The 18,722-nt window shown below is 41.2% G+C and overlaps 1 non-coding gene across 1 annotated transcript; it reads left to right on the plus strand.

The window, feature by feature from the left end:
• The first annotated feature begins 14,669 nt into the window (after positions 1–14,669).
• On the plus strand, positions 14,670–14,780 carry LOC126017124 (U6 spliceosomal RNA). Its single transcript, XR_007498794.1, has one exon. It is a non-coding gene; the product is annotated as a U6 spliceosomal RNA (small nuclear RNA).
• Positions 14,781–18,722: the final 3,942 nt, after the last annotated feature.

Below are 18,722 nucleotides of genomic sequence, written 5' to 3' on the forward strand. Positions count from 1 at the left end.
CAGGAAGATTAGAAGAGGTGGCAGGACAAAGACTGCCAGGATTTCTATTGGTAGAGTGGGTACAGATGGACTCAACTCCACCCCATTTCAGAAGAAAACTCACAGGCCTGAGCAATAGCACAGAGGCAGGGTGTTTGCCTAGCAAATTGCCAACCTGGGAATAGACTCGGACAGGAGCAATTTCTGAGCGCAGAACCAGGAGAAACTGCTAAGCACCACTGGGTATGGCCCAAAAACCAAAAAAATAAAATAAAATAAAATAAAATAAGTCTAAAAAAAAGGAAACTCCCAGAGTTTTCAGCCCTGTGGTCTGATCTCACCTGAGAGGATTTAGCTGCTCATAATTTATATTTCAATTATTGTTCTGGGTCCTTTCTGTCAGAGTATTTGGGGGTGGCATTAGGCTTCTGTAGTTTATGCAGAAAAGGGAATCTGCACTGCTTCGTTCTGAAAAGACTACAGAGATATCAGGAAGGACCAGACTATGTGAGAAGAATCAGTGGCCATTATTTTCTTCAGGAGCATGTTGCCCTGCCCCAGTTTCTTAGTCTATAAAAAAGGGACCACGATAAAATCTTCTTTATAGAGCTGATAGGAAGATATGTGGAATGTTATATTCCTTTATTTGAGCCAGACACAAAGTACCCAGTGTCTGACTAAGCTCATCAAAGACTGGCTGAGGCTGGAAAGATAGTACAGAAGTTAAGATGCTTGCCTTGCCCAAGGCCAACCCTCCCCAACACTGCCAGGACTGATCCCAGGGAACAGAGCCAAAAGTGAACCTAGAGCACTGCTGGCCATTGCCCCTATCCTACACACGTTACCCAAATAAATGCATTCTTAGCTATTTATGGTGGTAATCAGTATGTCTCTGTTAACCACTTTAAAGTAATTAAAGCGACCATTTTTATCTTCCTGCTCCAAACATTTTTACATCTTCAGCTTATGGGTTTGAAATCACCCAGACCAATGTTGATTTTCTCATGGAGCTCCTGGTTATTTTATGATCTTTTTTCATAAGGTGCTTTTCACCTTCTCTGCTCATTGGAGAACTCCAGTAGTCTCTACTTCTTACTCTTTGCTATGATGTTCTATCAAGAGCTTGCCTAAATTACAACCTGGAGAATACCCCTACCCTTTCTTAGGAGTTACTATGCCTTTTAGAATTGTAAAATGCCAAGATCATATCTTTCTTTTCTGAAGCTGAAGAGACAGCCACTAAAGGAATAGATTTTTTTAAAGGGATACTACATTCAATTAATTAGTCAATTCCCTTGTAGATGTGAAATTATCCTAAACCATTCAGACTAAGGAGACTATAATGATGAGAAGCAAAGAGAGGTTGGGTTGTAACAATAGGAGAGCTCATTTGCATTGCAAATGAGCAACCAGCAGGCAAATGAACCCTTATGGGAAAACCACTCTCATCATAAAAACTGCTTTGCTTTGGCAAGACTGCAGTGTAAGGACAAGTATGATTGTAGCTCCACAATTCCCTCTTATAATGGATATTAGAATTATCCAGGTAATTTTCTAGGAAATTAAATCAAGCAAGTCGCATTGCTGGGCAGTAGATAATCTCCTTAAACATTGAATCACTCAGGTTCAATCCTTGGCATCTCATAGGGTCCCCCAGACTTGCAGGAGTGATTCATGAGCAAAGTGCCAGAAGTAAGCCCTGAGCACCACAGGGTGTGGCCCAAAAGAAAAAAAAATAAATGAAAAAAATTAACTCCTATTGTGTATTGAATTATTTATGATTGTCACTATAGTTCTAATAATTTGGAAATAAACTAGTCAGGCATTTCTCTCTGTTTTTATTTATAGGAAAACAAGTCATTCAAGCTTTTTAGTGATACAATGTGACTTGCTGTAGAAAGCAGTTGCGAATTTTCAAGCCCTGCCAAGCGCAGGAGTCCCCAGAAGGGACATATGTTTTCTCTGCTTTGTGTTCCAAATTTGCCGTAAAAACATGCAATTATGGGAAGGCCTGATTTATATTTTCAAGGAAAAGCACAATAATGGTTCTGTTTTGTAGCTGTGTTTCTCCAAAATGTATTGATATTGGTCCCTTTTCCAAAGAAGTTGGCTAATGATCATTGGATGTTCCCTTTTCATCATGACATATGAAAATTTGATGAGCTCTGTGAGATTTCTTAAATGCAATGGAATTTAGTTAACATAGTTTTGTAGTACAAGCCTGAATAATCCCTTATAATTACCTTTTATCATTTTTCCTATTTTTATGAAGGGTGAGAGAAGGAAGGAAACATGCAAATGTGTTACCAAGAAGCAAGAAGAAACTAGGAAGACTATGATGATGAAAAGCAAACCTTAGAATGTATAGGTGTTAATAGGCATGTCATGAGATTAATAGAAGGGAGGTTAAGGCAGAATATTTTTGGGAAATAAAGGGGTGAATCTGGGGAGAGGTAGGAAAAGGTATCCTCCTTTTTCTTAGCATTTTATACTTAAATAAAAATTCCTGTACAGCCCTTTATAAATTATATAATCATATCGGCTTTAGATTCCCTGCCCTTTCATTGCTGTTATTAATGATGGCTTTTTATTCCATGCTCAGCAGTCTTTCCAGTAAATGAGATGAGTCGGTTTCTTTCTGGAGTGGGGAGCCCCCTCCTGGGAAGCAGAGCAATTTTTCTGTTTGTTCTTTTTTTAGTAATCTAGGGAGTGGAAGGTGAAAGGCCAATCTGACATAATCAGGTATTTAGTGAACAAATAATTATCACAGTAGAAAATTTCAGATGATTTTCAAGCTCAGACAAAAGAATGTACAGGGACTATGTAAAGATAGAGTATACAGTAAAGATTATGTATATTTATATATGTGTGTGATTGTTTTGAATGGAAATTGATCCTAAATCAATTTAGACTCAGTTCAGTTAGAAAATTTTATACTCAGCTTTACTACAACTTTGTCCTGAACGACCTTGGCCTTCTATATTCAGGCCTTCTATATTTCTCACCAATTCCTGAGCCCAATTTCCACCTGATGAAGGTTTTTAATTTTCACTCATCAACACTACCAATTCACCTCCAGTTCTACCTGTTCTATCATAGGCTGTGGTGCGGCAAATGGTTCTTCATAGAGGTGTTCTTCATGGTGTGGAAATGTTTGGCACAAGTTCCACATCTGAAGTCCCCTATTTGATGAGTCTGTCCATGATTGTTAATACTGCCTGAGTAGCGATATCACTTTCCACAGTTTCAGCTGGCAAATGTACATCGAAGTGACTCCCTTGTCTCCCTGACTCCAAGGGAATGGGAAAGTCTATGATTTTCCAAGCTCTTGGGGGTTTCAAAGCACATACCACAAGCACTACAGATCTGTGGTGCTGTCCTATCTGCTATTGGGAGAGCAGAGGTCTCTTCATGTTTTTTTTTTTTTAATGTAATTTTTATTTTGATCATAGTGGCTTACATATTGTTGACAATAATATTTTAGGTATATATTTACATAAAATCCGGGGGGATTCCCATCCCTAAATTGTCCTCCCTACACCTCCGTTTTTGTCCTACCTCCCTTTTCCTCTTCCCTCTCCCCCAGGGCGTCTAGAATATGTGGTCCCCTCTGTATCTAACCTACTACTTAGTAGTCTTGCATCAGTTTGGTCTTGATGTCTCCCTGATTTCCCCCTCTAAGTGGGGGCAGGGCTAGCTAGTTCAAGTTGCGTGGTTTTGCCTGAAAAGGTGAAAATATATAAACTGGGGGTAAAAGTCTAATACCCCGAAGATGGGCAGAATCCTTCTAGAGGTTCTCATCATCGATTTGGGAAATGAGTGAGAGAAAGAATGTGAAACACTCCACCAGTACCAAAAAAAGTGTCAAATATCCAGTGAGGACTCCAGCTATATCGATAAGCACCACTAAAGACAGATAAACAAAATAAAACAAAACAAACAAAAACCAAAAACAACAAAAAACAAAAAACAAAAAAAAAAACACGCCGTGGTCTTGAAATAAGAAACCTGGCGTAGCCCCTCTCGAAAGAAAAGGAAGAGAGAAAAGAAGAAAAGTAAATAAATAAATAAATAAGGATATCTGGGGACAACGATTTCAATAATCACATCCAAACAGAGAAATCGACCAAAATAGCTAGGTAAATAAAAATAATAATAACAATAATAAATGAAGGTAATATATATATACATATACATATACATATATATATAAATGTCCAAGGTTTTGTGTTTTTTTCTTTTTTTTTCCCTTCTGCCCTGGCACAGTAAATATTGGGGTCATTCGAAAAGGAATTCACTTGCCCTATGCGATATGGGGTTTCTCCGTCCTTGGAGTATACTGTCATGGGATCAACTCTAGTCTTTGTTCAGGATCCTTACTCTCCCGGTGGTGGGTTTTTTTATTTATTTATTTTTTTTTTTGGTGTGTGGAAGACTTCTGCTCTGTCCAGGGTGATGCAATCAGAGCTCTGTGTTTAGAGGTCTCAGTATCCGTACAGATCCTGAGATGGGACTTATGGTGAAGTCAGTCTTTGTGACTCCAGAGGTTCTGTTACCTCAGTGCCATTTTAATCCGTCTTCTGTGGTTGGTGATCTTAGTCTTTGCCCTGAACCTAGGATGGCATCTAGGATAGCGTCTTTCTTTGTGCTTCCAGAAGCCCCTTTCCGTTACAATGGTCTCTGTCGGACCTTTGGGACTGAGGATCATGCTTATTGTGCAGGTCTTAGTTCAAACCCTAGACTAGGGCTTTTTTATTGGACCCAAGATGTATACAGTCTGGTCGTGGTTCTCGTATCCAGTCATCTGTAAAACACAATATTGGCTTTTGGACCTACCAAAGGGTGCCACGTCTTCTGGTTTTGTCTTGTCGTTGGCTGGTGAGGTAGGCTAAACTGCTCTGAGGTCAAGTTGTTCACATTTTCCTCATTGTCGGGATATCGTGTTTAGGCTGGCCCTTGTTGTTGACCCTGCAGTACTAATGCTGTCCCAGATGGAGTTTGTTTCTTGCAGCTGTTGTGAAGAGCTGTGCCGTTTCTATGTCTGGGATCCAGGGTTCAAGGTTGGTTGAGTGGTGTCTAATCACCTGAGGTCTAAGTTGATTCCACATGACATATTTTCAAGGTAGGAGATAACCCTGTATTGTAAACAACTATGAGTTCCTATCTTTAGTAGATAAGCTCTCTTTTTTTTTTTTATGTAAGATTTCCCCTTTATTTAGTGTGCCTTTGCAGAGGGAAGTGGTGCTCCATTATACTGTCGGTGTATTTGGATTGGACAGAGTGGGTAACAAAAATAGGTCGCATACCCAAAAACGATTTAAAAAAAAAAAAAAAAAAGAAATAAAAGTGTATGTGCCCACAAATATATATGTAGGGCAAACATTTAAAAAAAAAAAAAAAGAGAGAGAGATAAAATGAGTTAGCGAAATTTTTAAAGGACCAAAGTGGTGCAAGAGACTACTTTACATTTGGAGGAGAACATGTAAAGAGGTGGTGTATTACAGGTCTTATGCCTATGTTGAAAGTACAGTTTTTCCCGTTGTCTTTTGGATTTTTCTTGTGGTGTGTGGGTTCCCAGGCATCTTCCAATCACTCCCCCTGACCTTCTTCATATTGGTAAAAATTTGCGGCAGGGAATTCTTGGAGGAGTTCTTGCATTGGGGATACTATTGGACCTAAGTCCGGTTTCAGGAAACAGTCCACGTTAGGGGGAGATGGTAGGGAGGGCCTCGTAGCATGAGTCTTCAGGGAAGTTGGCTGTCTTTTCTTGCAGGAGATGAGGTGTGGGATTGGCTGGGTGTCCCCTCGCCTGGTTGCTGGGTACTGGTTCGTTGGGTAGGAGGTCGATCTTGATGCCTAAGAGATTAGGGACTGAGGGTGGAGAGTTTTAATATGGTGGGAGATCTGGATGGGATTGAGGGGTGATGGGATAGTTGGATTTCCGGGGGGGGGAAGGGGAAGGTATAAGGGAGGGGTATGAAGGAAGAGAAAAGAGAAAATACCATAGAAAGGGAGAAGAGAAAGGGGAAAAAGTAAAGAGAAGAATAGAAGAGAAAAAAAAGAAAAAAAAGAAAAAAGTAGCGAGAAGAAAGGAGAGAGTAGCAAGGGAATGCTGGTTTGGTTGAATGTGTTCGATGACTAGAGCCTGTAGTTTAGGTCTGTACGTCGTCACACGTACTGCTTTGGTGGTCTGACTGGTCCCGTGCTTCAATTCCTAAAAGAAGGTTTAACCTAGAAATAAAGTCTATGTTAAAGAGTTTTCTCGTGGCCATCTCGTCTTGCAAACAAGGTATGGTATCTCGTGTGGTATCCCGAGTTGCCATCTTAGTTTGTCCGCCCTTTGTATCTAAGGGTGCCTGTGGACAGAAAAGCTGAGAGGTTATTTAAAATGTAGCAAGGTAAAGGAATTAAAACGTAGTGTTATGGTATATTGCCATTGCAGTCCGTGATTTCCTGTGGTGTTCTATACTTGTGTTCCTGTTTACGATCTCTAAGGGATTATTGTGAGCTTTTGTTGTGGGGGTCTGATTACGTACCTGTTCTCTCTATGTTGCTGTTTCTGTTGTTGCTGTTTTCTTTGTGGTATAATGAGCCGTCAAGAGTTTGCGTTGTTCCTTTTTCATGTATTTTGGACACTGCTCCCACGTATATGTTGACTATTACAGTGTTCAGAGTTTCTACCCTGTTAAACCCTGTTGTATGATTGTTAGGTATTAGTTGTGTGTAAAATATATGTTCTAGGTGTTTCAGAATAGTGCTACCATTCTGTGTTTTTCTTTTGTCTTCTGACTTACTTCGTTTAACATAACATGATCTAGGTCCATCCATGTTGCTGCAAAGTCTGTGATTGTATCATTTCTAACTGCCATGTAATATTCCATTGTGTATATGTACCACATCTTAATGATCCATTCATCCGTTGTTGGACATCTAGGTTGGTTCCAAGATTTGGCTATTATACTGAGTGCTGCAATAAATAGTGGGGTGCATACGTATTTTGGAATGAATGTCCTTCCATCTTGTGGATATATGCCTAGGAGAGCAATTGCTGGGTCAAATGGCAGCTCAATTCTGAGTTCTTTGAGCACTCTCCAGACTTTCCTCCATAGGTGTTGGACTAGGGGGCATTCCCACCAGCAGTGGATGAGAGTTCCTTTCATACCGCATCCCCGCCAACAAAGGTTGTTTCCATTATTTTTGATGTGAGCCATCCTCACTGGTGTAAGGTGGTATCTCATTGTTGTCTTGATTTGGATCTCCCTGATGATGAGTGAAGGTGAGCATGTTTTCATGTGTTTGTTGGCCATCCTTCTGTCTTCCTCAGAGAAGTGTCTATTCATTTCATCTCCCCATTTTTATGGCTTTATTTGGTTTTGGGGGGCTCAGCTTTCTGAGTGCTTTGTATGTTCTAGATATCAGCCCTTTATCTGATATGTCGAGTGAAAAGATTTTTTCCCATTCTGTTAACTGTCTTCTTGCATTAAGTAGGGTTTCTTTTGCCATGCAGAAGCTTTTAAGTTTAATGTAGTCCCATTTGTTTATATTTGATGCTAATGTTCTTGCCATTGGTGCTCCATTCTCAAAGACCTTTTTGATGTATAGGTCTTCGAGTGTTCTACCTATTTTATTCTCGATAAACTTTATAGATTCAGGTCTGATTTCAAGGTCTTTGATCCATTTTGAGTTAACTTTTGTATAAGGGGTGAGGTATGGGTCAATCTTCACTTTCGTACATGTGGTTTTCCAGTTGTACCAACACCATTTGTTGAATAGACTTCCTTTGTTCCATTTCAGGTTCTTACCTCTTTTATCAAATATTAGTTGGCTGTATATCTTGGGGTTTATGTCTGGGAATTCTGTTCTGACCCACTGGTCTGAAGTCCTGTCTCTGTTCCAGTACCATGCTGTTTTGACTACTATGGCTTTATAGTATAGTTTCAAGTTAGGTAAGGAGATGCCTCCCAGCTTTTTGTTTTTCAGTATGTTTTTGGCTATCCTGGGTCTTTTGTGGTTCCAGATAAATTTTATGATTGATTGTTCTATTTCTTTAAAGAATGGTGTCTGGATTTGGATAGGGATTGCATTAAATCTATATAGTAGTTTGGGTAGGATAGTCATTTTGACTATGTTAATTCTACCTATCCATGAGCTTGGGATGTTTTTCCAATTCTTTAGATCGTCTTCAATTTCTTTCTGAAGCATTTTGAAGTTTCCCTGGTATAGGTCTTTCACTTCCCTTGTAAGGTTGATTCCTAGGTACCTGATATTTTTGATACTATTTTAAATGGTATTGTGTTTTTAATCTCTCTCTCCTCGATTTCGTTGTTTGTATATAGAAATGCTACTGTCTTTTGTGTATTGACTTTGTATCCAGCCACTTTGCTGTATTGGTTAATTGTTTCTAGGAGTTTTACTGTGGACTCTTTAGGATTTTCGATGTATATCATCATATCATCTGCAAATAGAGATAGCTTGTGTTCCTCTTTCCCAATTTGGATTCCTTTGATTCCCTTCTCTTGTCGGATTGCTATTGCTAGGACTTCTAGGGTTATATTGAATAAGAGTGGAGAGAGTGGACAGCCTTGTCTAGTTCCTGACCTTAATGGAAATGCTTCTAGTTTCTCGCCATTAAGTATAATGTTGGCTGTAGGCTTTTCATAGATAGCTGTGACTATCTTGAGGAAGGTTCCTTCTAACCCTATTTTGCTGAGTGTCGTTAACATGAAAGGGTGTTGGATCTTGTCAAATGCCTTTTCTGCATCGATTGATATGATCATGTGGTTTTTGTTTTTCTTGTTGTTGATGTGATGTATAATGTTGATTGATTTGCGTATGTTGAACCAACCTTGCATTCCTGGTATAAATCCCACTTGGTCATGATGTATGATCTTTTTGATGAAGTGCTGGATTCGGTTTGCTAATATTTTGTTGAGTATCTTTGCATCTATGTTCATTAGTGAGATTGGTCTGTAGTTTTCTTTCTTGGTGGTATCTTTGCCATCTTTGGGAATGAGTGTGATATTTGCCTCATAGAAGGAGTTAGGGAGGATTCCTGTTTTTTCTATGGCTTGGAAGAGCCTATGGAAAAGTGGTAGTAAATCTTCCCGGAATGTTTGGTAGAATTCACCTGTAAATCCATCTGGGCCTGGGCTTTTGTTCTTAGGGAGTTTTTAAATTACATCTTCAATTTCCTCTGAGGTGATTGGTCTGTTTAGGCTTTCTAGTTCTTCCTTTTCCAGTCTTGGAAGAGGGTGTTTGTCCAAGAATCTGTCAATTTCTTCTGGGTTCTCTATCTTAGCTGAGTATAGTTGTTCATAATATGATCTTATGATATGTTGTATTTCTTGAGGTTCTGTTGTAATCTCTCCCCTTTCATTTGTGATCCTACTGATTTGGGTATTTTCCCTCTTCTTTTTGGTGAGTTTTGCCAGTGGTTTGTCTATCTTGTTTATTTTTTCGAAAAACCAACTCCTGGTTTCATTGATTTTTTGTATTGTTTTTTTAGTTTCTATGTTGTTTATTTCTGCTCTGGTTTTTATTATTTCTTGCCTTCTGGTTGTGGTTGGATTTCTCTGTTGCTGTTGTTCCAATTCTTTGAGGTGATCTTTTAAATTGTTGGTTTTGTTATTTTCTTGTTTCTTGACATAGGCCTGTATCGCTATGAGTTTCCCCCTAATTACTGCTTTTGCTGTGTCCCATAAATTTTGACATGTTGTCTCTTCATTGTCATTTGTCTCAAGGAATCTTTTTATTTCTTCCTTGAGTTGTTCTTTGATCCAGCTGTTGTTGAGCAGCATGTTGTTTAATCTCCAGGTATTGGTTTTTCTCCATTTTTTCTTCTTGACATCGATTTTGAGTTCTGTTGCATAGTGATCTGAAAGGGTACTTCTAATGATCCTTACCTTTGTGGTCTTATATAGGTTGGTTTTGTATCCCAAGACATGGTCTATTCTGGAGAAGGTTCCATGTGGGCTCGAGAAGAATGTGTATTCTGCTTTCTGGGGATGGAGGGCTCTATATAAGTCTATTAGCCCCAAATCTTCTAATTTTTTATTTAGAGCTCTTATTTCTTTGCTATTTTTCTGTTTGGTGGATCTGTCCAGTGGTGATAGTGGAGTATTGAGGTCCCCTACTACTATCACATTTCCCTTCATGTGTTTCTCCAGGTTTACGAGCAGTTGCCTCACATATTTTGCTGACTCTACATTGGGTGCATAGATATTGACCAGGGTTAGTGTTTCTTGATCTAATGTTCCCCTGATCAGTATGTAGTGACCCTCTTTATCTCTGACCACTTTCTTGAGGTTGAATGCAATTTGGTCTGATATAAGAATGGCTGTCCCTGCTCTTTTTTGTTTTCCATTGGCCTGAATAATTACTTTCCATCCTTTGATTCTAAGCCTATGCTTGTCCTGTAGCTGTAGGTGTGTTTCTTGTAGGCAACAGAAGTCCGGTTTATTTTTCCTAATCCAGTTCTCTACTATGTGTCTTTTAATTGGAGAGTTTAGTCCATTAACATTTAGGGAGATTATTGAGAGAGAGGACTGTTGTGCAGTTGTGTTGTGTAGGGTGGCTTTTGTTACAATCGGGGGTTTGGATTGTGTAGTTCATCTCTGAGTAGGTCGTTTAGGATCGGCTTTGTTTGCACAAATAGCTCTAGTTCGGTCTTGTTTGAAAATGTTTTCAGTCTGTTCTCCCATATGAATGATAATTTTGCCGGGTATTGGACTCTAGGTTGGAAGTTTCTTTCATTCAGTCGTTTAAATATGTCATTCCACTGTCTCCTTGCTTGAATTATTTCGATTGGGAGATCTGGTTTGATTCTTATGTCCCTACCTTTGTACTTGAGGTTTTTTTTCTCTCTTATTGCCTTAAGAAGTTCCTCTTTCTCTTTGTTTTTTGCCATTTGGATTACTATATGTCTTGGTGTAGGTTTATTCGGATCTATCTTACTAGGAACTCTCTTGATTTCCTGGAATTGCCCTGAAGTTTCATTCCAAAGGGTGGGGAAGTTCTCTGCTATTATCTCTCTGACTACTTGTTCTTCCCCTTTCCCTATTTCCTCCCCTTCTGGTATACCCACGATTCTTAGATTGTTTCTTTTGTCCTTGTTCATTAGGTACTGGACTTTTCCTTCCAGTGTTTTGCCTTTTATTTCTTTGTTGGTTTCTTGGTCATTTTTTGTTTGCAGTTTTCCTTCGAGTTCTTCGATGTGTTTCTCCAACTCTGTGTTTCTGCTAGTAAGGCTTGTTACTTTGTCTGTTAATTCCTTCACTTCTTTTTGAATGAACTCTCTCATACTCTTTAACATTTCTTCTTTAATTTGGGTGATTCGTTCCTCCATAGATATCTTATACTCAGTAGCTAAAGTTTCTCTCATTTCTTTTATTAGTTCTTGTGTTTCCTTCCTCATTGCTGCTTTTAGGTCACTTTCCCACAAATCTGTGCGTTTTGGCGGACTTGGAAATTTGTTCGGGTTTGTCTCCGTATCTTCAGATCTTAGGGTTCTCTTTGATTTACCCATATTTCCTTGTGTTTATTGGTGTGCTTTGGAGAGCTGTTTCTTCCAATTTCAGTCTGTTTTGATCCCCTGTGGTGTGGGAATGGGTCCCCTCCCTGAGGATGGATCTAGTGGTACTGTTGGGTGGGCTTGCCCCGGTTTGGCTCCTCTTGTGCTCTTTTTGTGGCCTGATTTGTTGCTTTGCCCTATTGTTGTCAGCTATTTCTGGGAGGCAGGAAATACCCGACGGGGGGCGGGCACGTTCACGCTGTCCGCGTGGGTGAGCAGAACTTCCCTACCTTCCTGTGGGCAAAGGACCCCCAGCAGGAGGAAGGCAGCCGGTCGCACGGTCGGGGCGGGCGGGAGAGACTTCCTTACCCTCCCGGGAGCAAGGGAACCCCAGCAGGAGGCAGACAGCCGGTCCCACGGTCGGGGCGGGTGGGTGGGATTTTCTTACCTTCCCTGGGGCAAGGAAACCCCCGCAGGAGGAAGGGAGTCGTTCGCGCGGTCGGGGAAGGCGGGAAGGACTTCCTTACCTTCCCGGGGGCAAGGGAGCCCCAGCAGGAGGAAGGCAGCCGGTCGCAGGGTCGGGGCGGGCGGAAGGGACTTCCTTACTTTCCCAGGGCAAGGAAACCCCAGCAGGAGGCTGGCAGCCGGTCGCGCGATCGGGGCGGGTGGGAGGGACTTCCTTACTTTCCCGGGGCAAGGGAACCCCAGCCGGAGGAAGGCAGGCGTTCGCACTGTCAGGGCGGGCGGGAGGGACTTCCTTACCTTCCCAGGGCAAGGGAACCCCAGCCGCAGGGAGGCCGGCGTTCGCGCGGTCGGGGCGGGCGGGAGGGACTTCCTTACCTTCCCAGGGCAAGGGAACCCCAGCGCAGGGAGGCCGGCGTTTGCGCGGTCGGGGCGGCGGGAGGGACTTCCTTACCTTCCCAGGGCAAGGGAACCCCAGCCGCCGGGAGGGCCGGCGTTCGCTCGGTCGGGGCGGGCGGGAGGGACTTCCTTACCTTCCCGGGGGCAAGGGAACCCCAGCCGCAGGGAGGCCGGCGTTTGCGCGGTCGGGGCGGGCGGGAGGGACTTCCTTACCTTCCCAGGGCAAGGGAACCCCAGCCGCGGGAGGCCGGCGTTCGCTCGGTCGGGGCGGGCGGGAGGGACTTCCTTACCTTCCCGGGGCAAGGGAACCCCAGCCGCAGGGAGGCCGGCGTTTGCGCGGTCGGGGCGGGCGGGAGGGACTTCCTTCCCTTCCCGGGGGCAAGGGAACCCCAGCCGCAGGGAGGCCGGCGTTTGCGCGGTCGGGGCGGGCGGGAGGGACTTCCTTCCCTTCCCAGGGCAAGGGAACCCCAGCCGCAGGGAGGCCGGCGTTCGCGCGGTCGGCGGGCGGGAGGGACTTCCTTACCTTCCCGGGGCAAGGGAACCCCAGCCGCAGGGAGGCCGGCGTTTCGCGCGACGCGTCGGGGCGGGCGGGAGGGACTTCCTTACCTTCCCAGGGCAAGGGAACCCCAGCCGCAGGGAGGCCGGCGTTCGCGCGGTCGGGGCGGGCGGGAGGGACTTCCTTACCTTCCCAGGGCAAGGGAACCCCCGGTCTCTTCATGTTTGCACCAGACCTTCACATCTGTTGGTTGTGATGTCTCTGCTCCCACTGAGACAGGTGGCAACTCCATCTTAAGATGACTAGGATACCCTCACAGCCTGACTCTGCACTGCGACAAGTAGCCTTGCAATGTACCCGCACGTAGTTATGCAGAGCCATAAGATTGGGAGTATTTGCAGGGACAGAGTGAGCATTGGCACTCCCCTGACCAATGACTATGGCAGTGGTGTACCAGGCTCCCTCGGTGATGACAAGCTCGGACACACTCACTGCTCTTATAAGGGCAGTGATCCAAGGCAGTGGTGGGCACTCTTCCTCGTTGGGGGTTGTTTTAGCTGGCAGCAGGACTGGCTGTCTTTCCTCTCCAGTTCTTTGTCAAGGTCTGTGATGAGCCCACACATAGTTTTTGAGGGCAGCTGCATTGAAGAGCTGCTTGGAACAGATGGAACAAGGGACACCAATCTAATGGCTCTTGCAATGGTTGATGAAGCTTCCAGCATGGCAGTAAGTACCACAATTCCCACAGCATGTAGGCCAGTACTCCTCTGGGCCACTGAGAAGAAGAAAAGAGAAAGAAGAGGATCAGAAAGAAGAGAGAAGAGGAAGGAGACAGGGGAATAAGAGAAAGAGGAAGAAGAGGAAGAGAGGAAGAAGAGAAGAAAAAGAAGAAAGAGAAGACAACAGAGAAAGGAAGAAAAAAGAGGAAGGAGAGGAGGAATGAGGAAAAGAAAGGAGAAAAGAGGAGGAGAATAAAAAGAAAGAAAAGAAAGAAAGAAAAGAAGAAAGAAAAAAAGAAAAGAAAGAAAGAAAAAAGAAGAAAGAAGAAAGAAAGGAAGAAGAAGGAAGGAAGGAAGGAAGGAAGGAAGGAAGGAAGGAAGGAAGGAAGGAAGGAAGGAAGGAAGGAAGGAGAAAGAAGAAGAAGAAAGAAAGAAAGAAAGAAAGAAAGAAAGAAAGAAAGAAAGAAGAAAGAAAGAAAGAAAGAAAGAAAGAAAAGAAAGAAAGAAAGAAAGAAAGACAGAAAGAAAGAAAGAAAGAAGAAAAAAGAAAGAAAGAAGAAAGAAAGAAAGAAAGAAAGAAAGAAAGAAAGAAAGAAAGAAAGAAAGAAAATTAATTTTACATTCAATGTACTTCTACCATATATTTAGAGCTGCAAAGACATTACAAAATAAAATGTTAAAAAAATAAAATAGAGGTATGCCTTTCATAAATTTTGAATCTTCTGGAATGTGATTTTCTAATTTTTTATACCCTACCTGGAATTTATTAAAAGAGTATAGGATAAGAAAATACTCAGAGGAACCATCTTTTGATCAGACCTGAAAATATAAGTACATTTTTTTTAATATAGCTGTTGTATGAGCATAGTAAATGCTGGTAAATACTCATCTTTTTTACTTGTGTGCTAGAAAAGTATGGCTCAAGATAACTTTGAATCCATTCAGTATTGATGGTTTTCTCGGAAAAATACCCCAAAATTTAATAAAAATTATCTCTTATATGTATTCCCCCACCCAGTCAGATTTTCAGTTATTTCTTCCTGGGTTAGGTCTTGCCAGGAAAAAAGCCTTATAGAACATTTTAAATAGAAACTTCTGTAGGATAGTGCTTGCTTCAGCAGCACATATACTAAAATTGGAATGATACAGAGATTAGCATGGCCCCTGAGCAAGGATGACACGCAAATTTGTGAAGAAACTTTGGTAGGATAGTTCTTTCATTCTAGACCTAGGATTGTAACTTTTGTTTGTTAATGACAGCACACAAAAATCATTATGGGGGGTGTCTAAGATATGGCAAGAATGGCAAAACACATGTTCAGCCTGTTCCGGTTCCTGAGGTAAACCCATGGCTCTACATATCAGCAGCCCCATCTCCAACATTAGTAAATATGGTCATGTGGGTACCCCAGCACAACCCCCATAAAATAATTTTAATAATATAATAAAGTATAATTATGAAGTTCCTCAAGATGAATTTAAAAGTATTCCTTCAGGGGGAGGAGGAGGGATAGTAAGGTTGATTCCTAGGTACTTGAACATATGCCATGTGGTTCCAACTTAGACTCCAGAACTCAGTGGTCTTCAAACTATGGCCCGCGGGCCACATATTGTATTTGTATGTTTTGTTTCTTCATTGAAAAATAAGATATATGCATGTGCATAAGAATTTGTTCATAAGTTTTGTTTTTACTATAGTCAGACCTTCCAATGGTCTGAGGGACAGTGAACTGGCCCCCTGTTTAAAAAGTTTGAGGACCCCTGCCAGGTGATTAGACAGTGACCATCTAACCCTGAACCATAGATCTCAGTTATTGAACCAATACCGTTCTCCACAACAGCTCCGGGAATCAAACTCCCTCTGGGCCATTCTTAATACTGCTTTGACACCAATATGCACCAATTTTGGTATGACATCCTGTCAATGAGGAAATTGCAATACCTTTGTCTAAGAGCAGGTTGTCTTATCTCACCACCTAACGATAAGATGAAATCAGAAGACACATCATCTTTTGATCTGTGCAAAAGACAAGATCGCTAACTATAGAAGACTGACTGTGACCACCATAAATGGGCAGAATGTATCCTAGGACCAATAAAAAAGACCCTAGTCTAGGCTTTGGCCTACGATCTATACAACAACCACAGAGGTCTGACTGAGACAACTGCAACTGAGCAGAACTTCTGGAAACATAATGAAAGATTCTATCCTAGGCTTCATCCTAAAATTGGTGCAAAAACCAAGACCACCAGCTACAAAAAACTGATTAAAACAACAGTGATGGAAGAGAACTTCTGGAACTGTAAAGAAATACTCCATCCTAGGCTCCATTCTATGACATGTGCAAATACTAAGATCACTAGCTACAGAGACCTGATTTTATCATCCACAACAGAGTGGAAAACTTCCAGACATCACAAAAGGACCTAGGAGAGAGTAAAAGAGCATGTACGGAGCCTGTGACCCATGACAGTATACTTCAAAGGCAGAGAAACCCTGTATCTCCTAGGCCAGGGGAATTCCCTTTCTAATCTTCCCAATTTTTATTGTGCCTATGCAAAAATAATTAGCAAAAATTAATTTTTTGTAATTGTTGTTGCTTGTTCTTTTTCTTTTATTTTCCTTTTTTTCTTTTTTTTTTCTTTTCTTTTTTTCCCCTGTGCTTTGATTTGTCTTTATTTCTGGACTGTGGTTAGTGTTTGGTTGTTGTTTTATTGCTGTGGTTCTTTTCAGGATTTTATGTCTGTTTTTGTTTTGTTTTTTGGGGGGGTTTGATTTTTTTGTATGATTATTATGTTTTCCTTTTTTCCTTTCTTTTCTTAAACTAATTTTATAGTCTCTGGAAGAACTCCTCCCCTTTTTTGCTTGTTTAAATTCCCCCCCTTTTTTCTTCTTTCTTTTCTTATCTTCAAACAGAACTACATAACTTGAACCATCTTGTTCTTCCTCACAAATTGAGGGGGAAATAATGCAGGGCACCAAGAACAAACAGTTGTATGAACATTGAGTAGAAATAAAAAATGATCAGAAATCCAAAGCCAACTACAACAGAATCGATATCTAATCTACAACAAGCTAGACACAGAAGGGACCACTTATATTAGCAGTCCCGGGGGCCTAGGAGGGGCGATATGGGATGCATGCTGGGAACAGGGATGGAGGGAGGACAGCATTGGTGGTGGGAATGCCCCTGATTCAATGTCACTATATACCTAAAATACTACTGTGAAAGATTGTAATCCACTTTGGTCAAAATAAAATTATTAATTAAAAAAGTATCCCTTCAAATTAACAAAATTGAATGGCTAATTTACCAATAGCTTTGACATCAGCCTGTTTTTAATATGAAGGTCATCACTTCGGTTATTAATAATGGAGAATGAAGAGTTCAAAAGAAGTTTTCCTCAGATCAATGAAATAGATTTGAGTATTCTGAGACTGACTCCCAGGTATACAACTAATTAATCTTTTATAAAGGGGCAGCAAATACAAAGTGGAGCAAGAAAAGCCTTTTCAACAAGTGGTGTCAGGAAAACTGGTCAATTACATGCAAAAAAAGGGGGATTCAGACCTCTCTTTACACCATGCATAAAGGTCAAATCAAAATGGATTAAAGAGGGTCCGGAGAGATAGCACAGCGGTGTTTGCCTTGCAAACAGCCAATCCAGGACCAAAGGTGGTTGGTTTGAATCCCAGTGTCCCATATGGTCCCCCGTGCCTGCCAGGAGCTATTCCTGAGCAGACAGCCAGGAGTAACCCCTGAGCACCGCTGGGTGTGACCCAAAAACCAAAAAAAAAAAAAATAGATTAAAGACCTTGATATCATTTCTGAAATGATAAGGTACATAAAGAAAAACATAGGCAAAACAGTCCATGACATTAAGCTTAAAAGCTTCTTCAAGAAGAAAACATCACTTTCTAAACAAGTGGAAGAAGAGATATATAAATGGGACTACTTAAACTGAGAGGCTTTTGCACTTTAAAGGAAATAGTGACTAGGATATGAAAACTACCCATGGAATGGGAGAAACTAACCACTAATCACTAATGAGAGAAACTCATCAAATAAAGGGCTAATATCTAAGATATATAAGGTACTGACAGAATGTAACAAGAAAATAATAATTAACCCCATCACAAGATGGTAGAAAAATGAACAGACATTTCTTCAAAGAAGAAATGCAAATGGCCAAAAGGCACATAAAAAATGCTCCACATCATTAATCATCCGGGACATGCAAATAAAAACAATGAGATATCATCTCATGCCACAGAGACTCTCACATCACAAAGAACAAGAACAACCAGTGCTGCTGTGGATGGTGGGGAAAAAGGAACTTTTATTCACTGCTGATGGGAATGCCATCTAGTCCAGCCTTTCTGCAAAACAATATAGATATTATTTTAAAAACTGAAAATTGAGCTTCCTTATGTTCCAGGATATGTCTTAGGGGAAAAAAAAACATAATACAAAAATGCCCTCTGCACTCCTATGTTCATTACAACACTATTTACAATAGTCAGAATCTGGAAGCAACTGAGCTGCCTGATAATAGACGAGTGGCTAAAGAACCTGATATCTATATACTGGACTACAATGCATCCATTAGAAAAAAAAATGAAGTCATAAATTTTGCTTATACATGGTTGGACCTGAAAAGTTTTATGCTTAGTGAAATGAGTCAGAGGGAGAGGGATAAACATAGAATAATATCACTCATCTGTGGGATATAGAAAAAATAAAAGGTAGTGTGGGGATGATACTGAGAGATAATAGAGATGAGGATTGGGAGGAACAGTCCATGGTGGTGTCACAAAGAGCAGAGTGCAGTTAGAGTAAAGAAAGGTCTAATATGAAAGGGACATTCATGGCACCCCTTTATTAGCAGTAGTGCAATCCACAATGTCAAAAAAGAAAAGAGAAAGAGAGAAGTAAAATGCCAGCCCCAGAGGCAAGTGGGGAGGAGTGGATGTAAGGGAAGAGAGCAACAGGAAGCATAAGAGAAAAACTGTTAACTTTGGTGGTGGTAAATGCATACTGATGAAGGTTGATATACATTGTATGACTGTAAATCAATCATGAACAACTTTATCTGTGGAAAAAATAAACTATAGTATAAACAACCTTATAACATAGTACTTAAATTAAAAAATAAA

Source organism: Suncus etruscus, chromosome 8, assembly GCF_024139225.1.
Source record: "Suncus etruscus isolate mSunEtr1 chromosome 8, mSunEtr1.pri.cur, whole genome shotgun sequence".
Classification (NCBI taxonomy): Eukaryota; Metazoa; Chordata; class Mammalia; order Eulipotyphla; family Soricidae; genus Suncus; species Suncus etruscus.